The following is an 18,058-nucleotide window of genomic DNA, read 5'->3' as shown; positions in this document are numbered from 1 at the left end:
GAGGGCACCAGACCTCATTACAGATGGTTGTGAGCCACCATGTGGTTGCTGGGAATTGAACTCAGGACCTTTGGAAGAGCAGGCAATGCTCTTAACCTCTGAGCCATCTCTCCAGCCCCTACTTCAATGATTTTCATATTCTGCAACAGCCCCTACACTGTTGAAAATGTCCAAAGTATCTTCCAACACTCAAGGCAATCTCTTGTCTGTGAGATTTTGTAAAATCAGAAAAAAGTTACATCTTTCCAATATACAACAATGGCACAGAATATCCATTTGCACGCCAAAAGAGAGGAATGGGAACATAGTGAAGGCCAGACTGAAGCACAACAGGACAGAACATCAAATCCTACAGCTCTGTCTCAGATGCATGGGGTTTCAGTTTCCAAGGGCGTAGATAGCCCTATCCCTGAAACTTCTCATACATCTCTCTGTGTGTACTGCTATTCCATATATGTAGCTACCTCTCCATGGCAGGTATCTTACAGCTTTGGTATTTCAACATCTTGTGGTCTCAAAATGCAACCCAGGCTTTGTCCTCACAGCTTCATGCAATGGACTCTCACAGTATCCATACTGGGTTTCTGTCACTCCTAAGCATAGATGCCTGCATCAATGCCAAACTGAAACCACAGACTAAGAATCCATAACCTTAAATTTTGATTCTTTCTTGTTTCCAGGGCTGCCACATCAAGGGTGATCTTGCAAAAGTTGACTTCTTAATTGGAATGGACACTAACATACTTGAACCACAGGTGCAGCAGGTTTTGTATGAAATTGCTTCCTGGGAGTAGGAAACACTATGCTTATTCCTTATATAAATTAAAAGTGAGTGGAGTCTCACCCTTAGGGCACCTTGATAGGTTTCTACTCCAGAGCAACAAGGTCAGAGTTGCAAGTGTCCAAACCAAGGTTGCTAACACAAAACATCCTAAGAAAGGCTTGCCAATTCTTCACTTGCTAAGTCTAGCTGGAAATAGACACCTATGTCTCAAAGTTTGTCACTGTGCACTGTGTTCCTGCTTTCTCTGATCACAGCCTTACTCCTGAAACCTTGTTGCCATGGTCATTGGCTCAATTCCTTATCACTTACCCTAGGAATGTGCTTTTGACCAATGAGAGGTAACTTTTTCTTTAGCTTCAAGCTTCCTGAAAGAGAGGAAGTTTTAGACTAGAGGAGAAGAAGCGAGGAGGTATTAGAATTATGAAAGAATTGGAAGAGGCAGAAGAATAGACATGTTTGGAACAGCTTGTTCACCCTCAGATACCTTAAGTGCTTTCACTTGCTGTAGCATTTCATCAGAACCCCCAGACACCATCCCTCCTCATTATTGTGTGTTAGCCCCCAACTTGGACACAGACCCCTGCTTGAACAAAGGACACACCGTCTGACAGAAGTTCATGTAGGCCACCCTCCTGCAGAGCTCCCACTCTCTCTCAGTGTCCCTTAAACACTATCCTCAAGACCCACCCCTCTTTGCTTTTTTCAACCCATAACTTGGACAGAGACTCTCTGATGGAACTATAGCCACGCCTACTGCCAGATTTCCAGCCCCTATCTTGGGAGGGGGGAATGCATGTGTAACCATAGGCCACACAAACCAGAAGATCAGAGAGCAGATAGAAACCGAGGAACAAAACACTCAACCAACAAAGACAAATTGAGAAATCAGCACCTAGACCCATAAGCACCTCAAAGCCAGATACCTAGACACCAGAGTAAGAGCACAATCAACAACAGCCAGAGCAATATGTCACTACCAGATTCTCGCTATCCTATGACAGCAAGCCCTGAATGTTTCAACACAAATGAAACACAAGCAAAAGACAATAAGACCAGCTTTATGAAGATGATAGAGGTCCTTAAAAAGGAAATGAATAAATACATTAAAGAAAGCTAAGGAAAAAAAGTTGATACAAATGAATGAATCTGTTCAAGTCCTGAGAATGGAAAGAGAAGCAATTAAGAAAATGTAATCTGAAGGAATTCTAGAAATGAAAATCTAGGTAAGCGAATGGGAATTATAAAGTCAAGCTTCAAAAAAAGAATACAAGACATGGAACAGAGAAATTCAAGCAATACAGATACAACAGAAGAAATGGATGTATCTGTCAAAGAAAATGTTAAATATAAAAAGTTTCCTGAAATATAACATTCAGGAACTCTGGAACACTATGAAAAGATCAAAGCTAAGAAAAATTGAAACGAAGAGGGAGAATTCCAGCTCAAAGGCCCAGAGAATATTTTCAAATGCATCTTAGTCAAAAATTTTCCTAAAGGACACTAAAAAAACACATCCCACAGAATCAACTAAACAGGTCTTGTGCGGGTGCACAGAGACTAATGCAGCAATCATAGGGACTTCAAGAGTCTTAGCAAGGTCCACTGCATATACATTAAGGTTGTGAAGCTTAGTGTATTTGTGAGACTTCTAACAGTGGGAGAAGGGGAGGGTGTCTCTGACTCTTTTGTCTGCTCTTAGGACCCTCTTTCTCCTCCTAGTCAAGGCTTCATATGGGATTTGGTGTGGGATTCCCCTCTGTATGCTATGAATATGTTTTATTACCATTGGTTAATAAAGAAGTTGCTTTGGCCTATGGCAGGGCAGAATATAGCAAGGTGGGAATTCCAAGGAGAGATAGAGGAGGAAAGGAGGAGTCAAAGTGATATCATGTAATTGTTTAAGAAAAAGAATGCTAGAACCTTACTGATAAGTCACAGCCTCGTAGTGATATACAGATTAATAGAAATGTGTTAATTTAGGATATAAGAGCTGGTTAGGAATACATCTAAGCTATTGGCCAATGTTGTAATCAACATAGTTTTTGAGTGATTATTTGGATCTGGGAGGTCAAGAAATGAATAAGTAGTCTCCATTTACAGGGGTTTATGCCTAGTCTTGCTGTAATTTGTTATACCATGTTTGGTTGATATTCTTATATCTGCTCTGTTATGAAGGGATATGGAGGAGGAGTAGATCTGGGGGACAGGGGAGTGGAGAGGGCACTGGAAGGAGTAGAGGGAGGGGAACTGTATTCAGTTTGTATGAGAAGTGTATGCCTATTCCTCCCATAAATTGAAGGCTTAGGTACCCTTGAGGTACCTTAATAGGCTTCCAAAGCAGAGCAAGGGCCTTCTCTTCAATGGTGCTAAATACCTTGAAATTTCCTATATCAATTTGTATTGCATGAGAGAGGAATAAACTTTTTAAAAAAAAATAAAGGAATGTGGATAAGTGAGGGAGGATTGAACTCAGCAGGGCAACTACCAAATCCTGTAACTCCGTCACAGACAGGTGGAGTTTCATTCTCAAAGGGCTTAGATAGCTCTGTCTCTGAAAATGTTCACAGCTGTGTCTGCTTTTCTACTTCCACACCTGCATGCAACTCTCCATGGCGGATGTCTTATTGCTTGGGTATCTCAACATCCTATAATCTCAAAATACAACACAGACTTAATTTTCAGAGAATTATACAATGAATTCTTAGTCTTCTCACTGGGTTTCTGACTTTGCCAAAGATGTGTACAACAGTGCTGAACTGGAACCACAGAGGAAGAATCCATGACCTTTAAAATTTGCATCTTTCTTGTTTCCATAACTAGTACATTGCTGAGCCACCAAATTTGGTTTCCAAGTTGTGATGGGCCCTACAATAATTGGACCAGAGTTGCAGCAGATTCTGTATGAAGTTGCTTCTTGGGACGAGGAATCACTTTGTATATTCCTCCCATAAATTGAAAGTTTAACTAGATGGGATCTGACCCTTAGGGTACCTTCCTTGGCTTCCAATGCAGAGCAAGGGCCTTCTCTTCAATGGTGCTAAACACCTTGAAATTTCCTACCTCTGTTTCACTACTGGACTGTCATCTCAAAGTACCTAGTGCTGTTTTTCTCTACAAAACACGGACTTTTCATTTCTTTCTACCCCACTTGTTTTTCATTATAGACCTAAATGAGTTATATTAGTAATAACTATTCAACATAATTAATACTTCATCTAAGAAATCAGCCCAATTAGTTTTTAATTCTTCCTTACTCAATCTCTCAGGGAATAGAGAAAATAAGAACAACGTTGGCACAAAATATTATACGAATGACCACTAGCTAAATTTTCCATGAAGTCTATTTTCCACTGAAAACTTACTGCCTGCATTACTCAAAACACTCCCAAGTTTCAAGTCCTACAAGAACAGATGATTAAGCTCTGTGTGAAGCTTTCTATGTTTTTTGCCATCTAAAGTCTTGATCTATTCAACATTCTTCAAAAGTCAACATTCCCAGGTTGGTTGCAATAAGAAAATCACCTTTGATGCACCAATTTTTTTTCTAACTTGCTTATTTCTTGCAGTGATTAAATTCTCTGACCAAAAGAGTCTCAGGTAAACAACAGGTTTATTTGGCTGATTCTGCCAGATCACAATCTACCATTGTGGGAGCTTAGAATGGAAACTCAAGCTCATGGCTGAAGGCAAAAAACATGGGCTAACTTTGCTAACATTTTTCTTGTTTGGTCACTTGTCTCATTCTCAACTACCCCTTTTATTCATCCCAGGCCCTCTTGTTTAGAGTATTGCAATCTCAGTGGAAGAGCTACCCACAGCACTCATCAATCAACACAATGTCTAACAGAGAGCAACCAGCCATTCTGATGGGGAATGACTTCAATTGATGTTACTTCAGATGATGTCTTTACTGACACATAAAGCTAATTAATATGAGGAGACAATAACATGAGTTGGTTTTAAAAACCCAAAACCAGGGCTGGAGAGATGGCTCAGCAGTTAAGAGCATTGCCTGCTCTTCCAAAGGTCCTGAGTTCAATTCCCAGCAGCCATATGGTGGCTCACAACCATCTGTAATGAGGCCTGCAGGAAGAATACTGTATACATAATAAACAAATAATAAATATTCAAAAAAAACAAAACCAATGCATTAACCATAGCAATTATTTAAGCAGCAAATACCCAACCATAGAAGAGCAACAACAAGAAATGAGGAAAGGCAAGCCTCTAAGATCAAGAAAACTAAAACTATCTCTCCACAGAAAGTTCCCAAACTAACAAAAACTCAAGGAACTCAAAATATAATGTAGCAAATTTTCTGAATACAAAAGCTGGTGAAGGCCCATCATTTTCCAGAGAAACAACAATATGATTAGATGATAACTAATAAAATCAGCAACATAGATGGCACTACAAACAAAAACACAAAGCTACACCTGCAAATACATACCATGGTCCTTTAACCAATAACTGCAAGATTCTAATTAAAATTCAAATCCAAGAAATCACTGGCTAGCACTCATCTTGTGAACTCCAGTTCTCTCCTTTGCTAATAGTAGAAAATGGGTTGTTCAAAGAGGGATATTCAACCAAAACTAGAAAAATGCAATCGAAGTCGTCTGAAGTTTTAACTTTGTAGAAAACAGATTTGTGTACTAAAAGGACCTCATTTTCTTAAGGTAAAGAAAAGGATATTTGTTAGGATCACTTGAAAACCCTTTTGTTTCCCAAGACAGATGAATGGATGTAAGTCTGTATCAGATAAGGAAATGGAAAGTCTTCCAAACCAAAAGCACAATAACAGATTTTTAAAGAAACAGTGTATGATTTGTATTGTATATCCAATGCAACTTGTTTTTTTCTAATTGTTTTGTAAGTCACAAGAAATTTTGAAAATGAATTTATCCCCATTTTTTGTGTCTGTTTGTATATGAGAGACCAATTTTTCATGTGCCTGCAGGTAACCACTAAAGAGAGGGTGTCCGATCCCCTGGATTTGGAGTAGCAGGTGGTTATAAGCCTCCCAACTTAGGTGTTGGGATATGAACTCAGGTCATCCTCAAGAAGAATTTTTGCTGAGCATCCTGCTCAGCACCATAGTATTTTTACCCAATAACTAAATGTCTTTCATAAATTAACAACAATAAAAAACCTAAATAAATAAAGAAGTAAATTAATGGCCCTTGGAAATACACTGTAACAATATTAAGATGTTGTCTATGGTAAATTTGCAGCATGAATTGTATATGATCCAAGGAAGATTCCCAACAATTTACAACAGGAAAGCTGATTACAAAGCTACATGCAAAGTGGAAACACAAAGAATCCTCAATGAAAAATACTACACACATTGACACAATGTGACTTCTATACTTACAACAAAGTTACAACAATTAAGAATGTGTACGATATTTGTGAAAGACTAAAAGGATGGTGAGAAAAAAACAAGCAGAAAGATATGGTCAACTTTTAATCAAAAGACTAAAGGAAGCTCAGCCAGAAAAAGTGTGATGTTGACCAATGTTATCCAACTACCTACAATTCTATGCATATAAAAACTAAATAAACAGACTTTATAACACCTACCAAATTAACTCAAAATTAAATTTGTTATGTTTCTGACCCTCCAGCTACAGATATTTCTTCCAAAGAGAAGCCCATGTTCTAGAGCCCACTCTACAAATGGAGGTAATCTCCTGCTATGGCTCTGAAAACTCTCATGCCCCTTGAGGTTTCAGATAAACTCAGTCTCAAAGATGCCCTACACACTAAACAATGTCAAAGAATAATCTAATGTCTATTTCCTGCAACATAGATTATGGTACAAGTTGTGGAATCTATTTTATCCACCCAACTAACACCAAGCATAACAGAAAAATCTCTGCAGCTCAGAAACTCCTTTTCTCCCCTTCCTAGACGCAGACAGGGCCATGGTCTAGGAAATTTGTAATTTAGTAGAAATTCTTCCAGTCTTGTACACCTTCCATTACACACTCAATGTCCAGTACAGCCAAACACAAGTCACCCTCTAACAGTAACTGTTGTTACTGTGTAACTAATTGTTAAAGCAAAAAGAGGCCATGAGTTAGAAAACAATGAGGGTCATGGTAGGGCTTAGAGGCAGGAAAGAAACTATATATGATGTAGTTATAATCTCAAAGAATTATTTTGAAAAGTTGAAACAGGCTTTATGACCATGTTCTCCAGAGACTAGGGATTTGAAAGAGAGCACATGATGGGTTACTCAACCTTTGCTCCCAGGATGTGCATCTCAAATCATAGCCACATAATTTAGCCAGATCTTCTAGTCTACTTGAACAAGTGTAACTATAGTAATTTGACAGGGTCAGATTTTATCCTGATTCTTGATTGCCCTCATCTGTGAACACCAGTAAATGGTCAGTCAGGATATTTGTTGATTATCTAAACCTGACTACCTGATCCACATTGCTAACCTCAACTACTGCAAAGCAGGAAAGCTTTCAACCTCCATCCTATCCCTCCCTTTCTGCACTGTGACTACATCAGCTTCAAAGTTGGTCATTGAACTCAATTCTTGAACAGGTCACTCTTCATTTTCCCAAATAAAAGCCAGAGATGTTGCAGGACACACATTAACTGGTCTATGTTTCTTTCTTACTTACCAGTCAAGGCCCAGCCTGGAAGGAGCTGCAGAACTGTCTTCCCAGCACTGGACAGCAGAGGAAGGAGTAAGTATTCAAGTCAATTATCAACTTGACAGTGTGGTGCAAGCCTGGGATTGAGAAGGCATTGCTCTAAACAGAAATAAATCAATAGTACTTGAGAAAATGAAATGAAATTCCTAACGACAGAGAAACACTGGAGAACAGAAACAAATAGAGATTAGCACAGTAATGCAATTAAAAAAAATGAAATTTTCAAACATGATGCCAGTAATTGGCATTTATAAATGGTGAAAATGATTCATTTTAAAGATAAAAAACTTAGCTATATTGACTTAGAAAAAGATTAGTCCTTTGCCTAGTAGAGGGAATGCCATTAATAAGAGATTGATAGATGTTGGCTGCTGAAATCTGTAACCTGACCGAGTAACAGTCAAAGTTCTGTTTACCAATCTTTGTGACAAGCAAGACTGAACATATTTGCACAGAAAAGTTCCCTAGGGCTGGAGAGATGGCTCAGAGGGTAAGAGCAATGGCTGCTCTTCCAGAGGTTCCGAGTTCAATTCCCAGCAAGCACATGGTGGCTCACAACCATCTGTAATGAGACCTGGTGCCTTCCTTGCCAGCAGTACATTGTATGCTTAAGAAAGAGAGAGAGAGAGAGAGAGAGAGAGAGAGAGAGAGAGAAAGAAAGAAGGAAGGAAAAGTTCCCTAATTAGAAGATCTTTATTTGGCTCAAGCTAACCTTCTCAATGTGTAAAAACTACCAATTTGGTCTGCCTTCATTCACAGGACGTGAATTAATACACGCTTGGAAATTACAAAACTACTCCCCCTGCCACAATCAAGTCCTTTTTCATAATTGTGACTCTAGCAGCTAATTGTTGACCTTGTTTCCCCTCTGCAGTGTACACCATGAACTATTTTCCCTATTCTAGTGTGAAGGCAGAAGCCATGCTCCTCATGGAAATCTTTTCCTGTGACTGCAATAGGTAGTTAATAATTTAAAAATTTGAAAATTCCAAGGTAGTACAGTCATTTAAGAATTTAGGAAGTGTACTATAGAGGATAGCAAGGTCAATGACCTGGAGAGCAACAGACTGGGATCAAGGCTACTGGAGTCAACAACATAGGAGAGCTTGTTTCAGAAATATTTTTCTAAAAGGCTGGAAGTGCAGATGTTCTAGAATTAATATGCCTTCCCAAGAAGAAATCACTCTACACACTTAAGAGTTTAATAAAGAAAACTGCTTTAGTACTAGTATGCTTCTTCACCTTACTCTAATGCTCAAAGAGGAGCCAGCTTAGAACAGACTTTGCATTACAAACTTCCTGTCATTCTTATTTTAGGTTCAGGCTCCAGGTTACACTTTGAACAATTTAAATAGGGACAGGAACTTAGCACATGGAAGATTTACACAGCAAAGATATTCCCAGAATTATTTCTTAAGTATAACAGTGACATATAATAACAGGCTATTCTCCAGTGACAGGGTCCTGAGGTGGAGGTGCCAGAAATGAGAAAGATAGGAAATGGAGAAGGTAGAAAAGATAAAGGCTGGGGTGAAATGGTCCTGTACAAGCTATGCCTCTTACCAAGTAAGCTTCTTAAAAACAATAATATCGTGTATACTACTTCTAGGGGGGAATGGAAAGAAATGGGAGATTTTTATGAAGTCAGCAGAAACTGTCATGAGCTATTGTGGGCCAGGATGCAAATGCAGCAGATAGCAATTGATAATTCTGATGTCAACCCACCAGATGAATAATTCTCTGATGGAGGAGAACCTAGTTCAAGCAAGGCTTATGGAACTACTGACTCTGGAAACTGTTGTTTCTCTGTAATTTCACATGTGCAGAAACAACTGTGGTATCTCCCCAATATCTGCACTATAATGTGTATCTCATATGATATGTATATGTAATCTCATGATTATATCTCAATCTTGTGAACACATATATCCATGGATAGTCAGGAAGATGACTTCTCATTAACCTGTATAATTTTGAAGAACAGTAATATGCTAGGATATGCTTCATAACTGATCTATTGTCCCATAAGGACTGTTTTTTTTTCACTCAGAATAACATAAGAAAACAACAATTTCCCCCAGTCTAAGACAGGCTACACACATTTAGCTGATCTGAAACCTCAGAGCAATTTCAAACTAGACTGAATGGGTTTGTATACACATCGTAATTTAAAACATGAAAAAGGACAGTCGTAGATGTCTAACCAAGGCTATTAATACAAAGCAATCTAAAGTACTATGACAATTCTTTGCTTACTAAAAGTCTAGCTGATAAAGACCACAATCACTCCCTGTATGAATTCCTCACCAGCGTGTCTCACAAGGCAATGTGGCCCCAGGTTCAGGATGGGAAACTAGGGACCTTGAGCTCAGGCACTGCCATGGTTACTCACTCCCCTCAGTTTTTGTAATTTTTTTATTGCAGAAAGTTTGTTGTTGAAATAAGCTGTGGAGAATTGGAGCAGAATGGAATAAAGAGAACAAGGAGAATAAAACAATGAAGAGAACTAGAGCTGAAGAAGAATAAAAGGGAATGATCCTCAGATTGTATGAATCTTCTTAAATAGGAAATCGTTTTAAGCCCTGCTACTCTAAAAAGTATTTTCTTAGTGACCCTGGGTGCAGCCCTGAGAGCTGAACTCTCCCAGGCTGCAAAAGAAACTACCATACAATGGGACAAATTCAGGGAGGACTAATAAAATAATGCCGTAAAAGGGGAACACAGTGTATCTTAATAACATCACTGACCAAGCCCACAGAGGCCTTGGGACTGATAACCATAGCTCCATGTGATGGGAAGAGTTGGATTATCAGGATCTGAATCAACCCCTCCCACAAAGCCCTGACCCCAGATCATTACCAGTGAGAAAGCTTGGGGGGGGGGAGGTAGATCAGAGCCAAGACAGTCTCTCCTAGTAGCCCTAATAGAGATCAGGCCTTAGTTTCGGTTCACTAAAATGGGACAAAGCTAAACAGAGAGTCATCAGAAAAACCACAATTTAGGAGCAGGCATCCCAGTCTTCTGCTAGCTCAGCAGTCACCCCATGGCCCCTTCTGCTGGCTCAGCACATGACCCCCAGTCTCCTGATAACTAAAGATAGCTTTCCCTACCCTGCTGCTAGAAGGTCCCTAAGCACTAGGACCTCCCTCTAACCAATCAGACCCAAGACTAATCTTTCCTCCACCAATCAGTCACAGATTAGTCTCTCCTCCCTGAAATTTCCCAAACTCTGCTTAAAGGAGCTTGTGACCTTTTGTAGTGGCCACCAAGTGCTACATTGGAACCAATAAAGCACTCTTGTTATCACATACATGGCTGTTGGTCTTTCCTTGGAGGCTTCTCTCAGACCCTAACAATTGGTGCATTGTCCATAAAGTTCCCCAGAGAACCCCAACATGATGAGCGTCTGATAACCTGGCTGGCTGGTAAGTGAAGTGAGCCCTCTGTGTCTGGGTCTGTTCTGTCCCTTGTTCTGTGGTTTGTGGTTTTTTTTTTTCCCCATCTGGGTGGCTCAAACTAACTGAATCTGTAGGCTGGGGTTTTGACTGATGGATGCATTAGAGGCCACGTGGGCTGGAAGATGTCCTGGGCCCACCTGGATGGGACAGAGGGTCCCTTTGGTTGAACAGGGAACACAGGTCACACCTGTTCCAAAACAGAACTCCCCAGGGAGACATGCCATCAGCCTGCTTTGGTTCCTGGTTTCTTTCTTAAGTGCTGTGCTGATATATTTCTGTCAGTGTTATTTTTGTGTTTTTCTGTTGTTTGTAATGTTACCTCATTTACTTCTCTTAGGAGTGGGTCAGTCAAACTCAACTTCTTCCCTGGAGTCTTATTTTGGACCACTCCAAGGACTTTCAAACCCAAGTCAGTGACTTAGGGCTCATTATCTGGAGGGGGTGAAAGCATTCTTGATAAGGACATGGCAGGACTTTGGGTGCCTAACAGAGAACCAATGGCTGATCACTGTGGTGGCTGGGGAAGCTGATTATCATTGGTTAGGGTGAAAAAGAAAACCCTACTGCTAGTCTTAGATGTTTCTCATGGTACAAGTTTTACTGTGATGATGCAAATTTAGAGTTATTTCTGCTTTGGTATATGTATGATTCTGTTCTTTTTTTTGTGGTTTTTCGAGACAGGGTTTCTCTGTGGTTTTTGGAGCCTGTCCTGGAACTAGCTCTTGTAGACCAGGCTGGTCTCGAACTCACAGAGATCCGCCTGCCTCTGCCTCCCGAATGCTATTCTTGTTTAAATATTAAAGGCATACAATATTCTAGACTACTAAAGGAAACCACAAGAAGAACTTTGATAAAAAGTTTTCATGTCTAGAAAGTAAGAGAAAAGGCAAGAGACTAAAATAATAAGGAGAAGAGAAATAAAAGATAAGGCTGTCTGAACAGAGATAGGAACCTGAGGATGTATAGTAAGTTGTAAAAGGCCAGAGGAGGTATGAGATTTGGCCATGTTATGTTAATTCTCGTTCATTTTATTTAAAAAAAAAAAAGCTGATGATTCACTACAAAATGTTTGTGTTAGGAATGGGGTCATTCTCTTTAAAGGAGAGAGGGGGACAGACCACTGCCTACCACGCCCCTGTACCCTTTCTTTCTCCAGGCAACAGGGAGAAAGGGTGCTTTTCTATCCCACCACTTTACCCCCAGGTACCCCAGGATGAAAGGTATGGGAAGGCAGAGGGGGTGGGATGGAGGAGCTCCCCACATACACACCCATTCTCAAAAGGAGGAGTGACCAGCTGGGGAGAATTCCGTGGCCCTTCCATTGCATGCTGTGGACCAACCTGATGCTGGGGACAGGCAACATCTAGTCACCAGCCCTTGGTCACCAGCAACCTTTATAACTGGAAATTATAAAATCTTAAGTTTTCTGAGAAGCCAGCAAGGCTCACTGAACCTGTTGTATTCAGTTCTTTTCACTCACCAACCAACTTGGGATGATTGTTTTCAACTGCTCCAAGTCCTCTTCACTACTGAGGAGAGAGACAGGATTAGAACAGAAGCTTAGAAATTGGTTCCAGGCCCAGATGGAAGACTGGCCACCAAATCAGATCTCATAAATGTTGGGTTTTCTGTGATATGACTCAGTTGGGATTCTACATAGAAAAATGTAGGGAGAGGCTGAAAGTCCACCTCCAGACTCTAATGGGGGTTTCTGTCCAAAGTTAGTCAGGTATGCCAGGGCCTGAAGAAACACCAGCATTCCCTGAGAGGGGGACAGAAGTTTAAAACACCTATACACCCTGGAATCTGGAAGCACCAGAGAATTGGTCTGTAGTCAGCCCAGCTTTTGTCAACCAGTCAGCACCAGATATTCACCATAAGTTGCAGAGACTAGAAGGTTTTAAAGGTAAGAGGTTAGCTGAACTCATGGTGGCTGCTGAAAAATAATAGGGAAACCCCAGAGGAAAGGCAGACAAAAGGGCTTATGAGAGCTTTATAAAGACAGATTTGGAGTCTCATTCTGAGATTCCTGGAGGCAGGATTGCTATTTTTGGAGGTCAAGACTACATTGGGGACCTCTGCCAGATCCACCAGGCAAAGTCCCACTAGCCTGTCCACACCCGACCTCTGGAAGAGTCAGCAGACAAGGAAGGCCCTCCTGCTATGTCCAACCTTAGCCAGATCTAGCAGGCAAGGAAAGCCTGGTTGTCCATGACTAACCACCACCTGAGCCAGCAAGCAAGGGAGGCCCGCCCATTCCTGACCTCTGCTGGAGCCAGCAAGCAAAGATGGCCCAGCAGCCTGCCCATGCCCGAACTCCACCAGTGCCAGGAGACAAGGACGGCCCGCCCATACCCAACCACTGCTAGAGTTAGCAGGTAAGGAAGGCCCACCCACTCCTGACCTCCACCAAAGCCAGCACACAAGGAAGGCCTGCCCACCCACGCCCAACTTCCACTGAAGCCAGTAGGCAAGGAAGGCCCACCTACCTGCCCCTAACCTCTGCTCTGCCATTGAGCAACATCTGTTGTGACTGGAACCATAGCCCTAACTCCACCACAAGGAGAGACCATCTGAGCCTAGGATTCACTGGCACGCGGAAGACTGACCACCAGAGACACAACCCCAACTACACCAATTGGAGGAAAAGATGGGTAGACAACACACTGAACAACACAAAGGGGAACACAGCACCATGAAAAAAATCAGTGGCTCTAACAGCAGCAAGACTTGAACACCTCAACACAGAAGAAGCAGAAAATGCCCGAAAAATAACTTTAGGAAAATGTTTCAGGCCCTTAAAGAGGAAATGAAAAATTCCCTCAAAGAAGTGGGGGGAAAGACAAACAAAAAATTGGAATAAATCAACAAAATCCTTAGAGAAAACCAAGAAAAAGCAATCAAACAGATGAAAAAAAATGATTCAAGACTTGAAAACCAAAATAGAAACAATAAAGAAAACACAAACCGAGGGAATTCTGGAAATGGAAATTATGGGTAAATGATCAGGAACCACAAATGCAAGCATAAACAGCAGAATACAAGAGATGGAAGAAAGAATCTAAGGTACTGAAGACACAATAGAGGAAATAGATTCATAGGTCAAAGAAAATCTAGAACACCAAACTTAAGAATAACAGGGATAAAAGGAGAAAAAGTCCAACTTAAATGCCCAGAAAAATATACTCAACAAAATCATAGAAGAAAACCTAAAGAAGGATATGCCTATGAAGGTAAAAGAAGCTTACAGAACACCAAACAGACTGGACCAAAATAATGTCCCCTTGTCACATAATTATCAAAACAATAAACATACATAATAAAGAATATTAAGAACTGAAAAGGAAAATGTCCAAGTAGCATATAAAGGCAAACCTATTAGAATTACACCTGACTTCTCGGTGGAAACAATGAAAGCTAGAAAAGGTCCTGGTCAAGTGTTATGTAGACATAGAGACCACAGATGATGTGTTCTTGGATTCAGTTTGCCACTATTTTATTGAATACATTTGCATCTATGATCATGAGAGAGATTGATCTGTAATTCTCTTTCTTGGTTGAGTCTTTGTGTGGTTTCAGTATCTGGGTAACTAATCTCATAAAAGGAGTTTGGCAATGTTCCTTCTGTTTATATTATGTGGAACACCTTGAGGAGTATAGGTATTTACTAACTAGGCACACCTACTGGTGGAACAGTGTGTCCAGTTGGCAACATTTGCAGTTACATCATGATGCAAAGTAAAAGAGAATTTCAGCTCTAATCAAATCTAAAATCAACTCAGTCAAGGCTGAATAACCTCAGTCTATATTGAATACTACGCTGTCTCCTATAAGGGACATACCAGGCTTCCTCCTATCATCCTTTTAGCTACATAACTAAAAAGTTTGCTCTTAATAGTTGGCACTGCTGGTATTCCTCGTTCTCATATCCCCTTCCTCTCAGCTTCCTACAACACTGGCTCCTGCAGTATTGACACAGAGAAATTAGGGCATTGTGGGTTTCTATGATACTACTTCATTCCTTGTTCTTAAATTATTCCTATTAACTCTTGATATCATTTATTCTTTTGCATTACTCTTAGACTCCTGTGGTTAGAATCATTCTCTCAAGGACAATCATGCAAATATGTCATGTCTTGAACTACTGTGACTCTTTCAGACTACTTACAAGGTGCTTTGGAAAGGCAGCATCCTGTTCTTGAGAATCCTGAATTCAAGGTAATACTTCAAACAACAAAGGCTTTAAGAGCTGAATCAGATCCACTGTATATTTTTAACAACATCCCCTCTGGCTCACCCAGAGAAGCATCATCAGGGGAAAGTTTTCCTAATAAAATACTCATTTCATCTATCGCTCTAAGAAAGTGACACTAAAGGCAATCAACAATAATTTTTGTAAGGAAAGCAAGGAGAGCAGGTAGCAATATGCTCCTGGAGTCATGCCCAGAATTAGACAGCAAACTATATATTGGCCTTATCAAAAATGTTTTAAATTCTCTTTGGCCTTGCCAAAAGGAAAACTTATTCATGTTTTTCTCAGGCCTTGTCCCCCAGTGAAGTCATATTGTTCCCAGCATTAATGAATGCCATTAATAAGAGACTGTATGACTTTGTCCCATGTAAAATGTTAGCTGCTGAGTGCTATAAGCTAACACAGATTTCCAGCCAATGGCCTGTGTCTCAAACCTCTGAGCTAACTTACTGTGTCAACCAGGATTGCACACATCTGCATAAGAGAGTTCCACAATTAGAAACTGAACATTCAATAGTTCAAGCTACCCTCCCTAAATTGTACACCCATTAATTCTGTCTGTCTTCATTCACATGGAAGAAATTAATGCATGCTGGGAAATTACACAGAATGTTGTTCACCCTGCCCTTTCAGGTCATTCTTTATGATGAAGACCCCTGCAGCTTCAGTCTGTGATCAAGCTATTGTCTAGTCGGTTTCCCCCTGCAGTGTACACAGCACACTGATCTTCTTTCATTCTACAGGGAGAAGCCATGCTCCACGGTCAAATCCTTTTCCTGTTACTGCAATGGATAGCCCACTATGCAACTCAAACTGGTAACTTTAGAACTGTGGTGCTGCAGACCTGTAAACTAAGAATTGAGGGTGGTCAGTTGGGAGGAGAGCCAAGGGCAATGCCCTGTAGGACTACAGACAGGGTTCAAGTCCACCTCAATCAATATGAAAGACCTTGACTCTAAATGATTTTCAAAAAGACTAGAGATGCAGCTGTTCTAGAATTAGTATACCTTCATGGCGCACCAGGACTTAATGTTGACTGTACCTGGAATGGCCCCTTGACAGCATTTAGAGGCCTGTCTTTTAACAAAGGGATGGGCCTTTCTGCTGACTGTAAATCAGGGTTGTCTCCCTTGTTATGGGAATTCAGCTCTAAAGGTGATTAATACTGTTTAACAAAAAAAAAATTACTGTTTAACAAACTTTCCATCTTCCCATACCATTCTCTAACAGGCATGGTTAGTGTACTACTTATCTTAGGGGTATTTGGGATGGAGCCCGCCCTTACGTAAATTCTACTTTGTGACTTAAGTTCTCCTAAGAACGGGTAAATCCTTATACCATCAATTCTATTACAATTAATTCTACTCTTCTACATCACAGTCTAGACTCTATGTGATGTTAAGTTGGGAGCATCATCCCAGCCCTTGATATCCATCCCAGCCCCCAGGCCTAGGAGTTGCGTTGGTCTGGACTCCAAATCCCAGCATTCCAGGGAGGGTTCAGGACCACTCCCACCGGGTATTTATGTGGGCGCCCAGAGGAAGAACACGTGGGTCCTGGATTTTGCTCGTGCTCTTGGCCACCCAAGAGTGTGCATTTAATAAAACACGGGCGTTTTAATTTGGTTTGATTTGACCTGATTGGATTTCTTGGCGCCGGCGGAGCTGCTCGTCTTTTCCTAACACTCTACACAGGAGATAATCGTTTACAAGCCCCACAAAATTAACTCCAGGCGGATCCGAAACCTAAATGTTAAATGTTAAAACTGTAGAACTTTTGGAAGACGCTAGAGACCAGGGTTCTCCGAGCTTGGCAAATTTGCCTTCCACACTGACAATACAAGGACTACAGCGCGCCTTTCATAGTGGCGTCAACAACAAGGATATTTCTAAGTACAGTCCTGCTCCCAGTGCTGTGTGCAGATGCAGCCGGCGGAGTGAGGTTATTCAGGGGCTGCCTCCCTGGGCCAGGGAGTTGCAAGGATCACGCAGGACCACACAGAACCAGCAGGAACACGCCGAACTCTGTCTAACCCCCAGACTCCCACCAAACCAGGGGAGGACTCACCACACCACCTCTCGCAGCTCAGTCAGCCGCGCCACACAGTCTAGAGACAGCAGCCTCTTTCTCACCAAGGCCAGCCACTTCTCCCTATCTGTGGAGAACAGGCTCTTTTACTCACCATGGTGCAGTTGCCAAGCTAACCCGCTTTCTCCCCACGGTGGAGCCCAAGGCACAACACACAGGGCAACTTCCGACTTTCACAGGAAACAAGCTGAGCCAGAAGCCTGGCTCCCAGAAGTACCCTCCCATCTATCTGACTGGTGGGTCCGCAAGAGGCTCTGATTGGAGAGTGAGGCCTGAATGACAGGACGGTGAGCTGAAGGCACAATGCACAGTAGTTCTAGCTCTGGCTTCCCCTTTTAGGACAGACCTATCCAGGTTGGCTGGAGATTTGTGCCAAATTCAACACCAATGGGTTCAGTTTTACAAATTCAGAAGGAGGCTACTTAGACAATTTTGCACGAGAGGAACACAGGGTAACTCAAGAGCATTATAAACAAGGTCCACAGTGGCCTTGGGATGGATAACCACAGCCCCAACTGTAGAAAAACGTGGGTTCTCAGGATCTGATGCCACCCCTCAGCCAAAGACCCTACCATGCAATTTCCCTGTTTTAGAGAAGGTGTTCTCTTACTTTCTCAATACATCAGAACCTTAGATAAAAATTCCAAGGACTACATAGGTTGCCAAACTCAAAGGGGCCTAGTTTCAAGTGTCTTCTAGAAGTTCTCCACTTCAAATTTGACATTTAGATGTAAAATTCTTCTGTTTTCACAAACCCAAAGAATTCTTGTGAGTTCCAGGGAGCCAAATTGAAGTATCC

The 18,058-nt window shown here is 41.3% G+C and overlaps 1 long non-coding RNA gene across 1 annotated transcript in view; it reads right to left on the bottom strand.

Moving 5' to 3' along the window:
• LOC121440459 overlaps window positions 1–17,423 on the bottom strand; it is an 18,188-nt gene extending 765 nt beyond the window's left edge. The window contains exons 1-3 of the long non-coding RNA XR_005973354.1: window positions 17,354–17,423; window positions 12,400–12,448; window positions 7,429–7,560 (exon numbers count right to left, since the gene is read on the bottom strand). This is a non-coding gene — a long non-coding RNA (uncharacterized LOC121440459). The remainder of the gene's footprint in view (window positions 1–7,428; window positions 7,561–12,399; window positions 12,449–17,353) is intronic.
• Between the last annotated feature and the right edge of the window lie 635 nt (window positions 17,424–18,058).

The sequence above is a fragment of the Microtus oregoni genome, unplaced genomic scaffold (assembly GCF_018167655.1).
Source record: "Microtus oregoni isolate MIOR12 unplaced genomic scaffold, Mior012 000067F_ref0000223, whole genome shotgun sequence".
NCBI classification, from domain to species: Eukaryota; Metazoa; Chordata; class Mammalia; order Rodentia; family Cricetidae; genus Microtus; species Microtus oregoni.
Note: the sequence above shows the minus strand (reverse complement) of the source record. Positions and strands in the feature narration are given on the sequence as shown.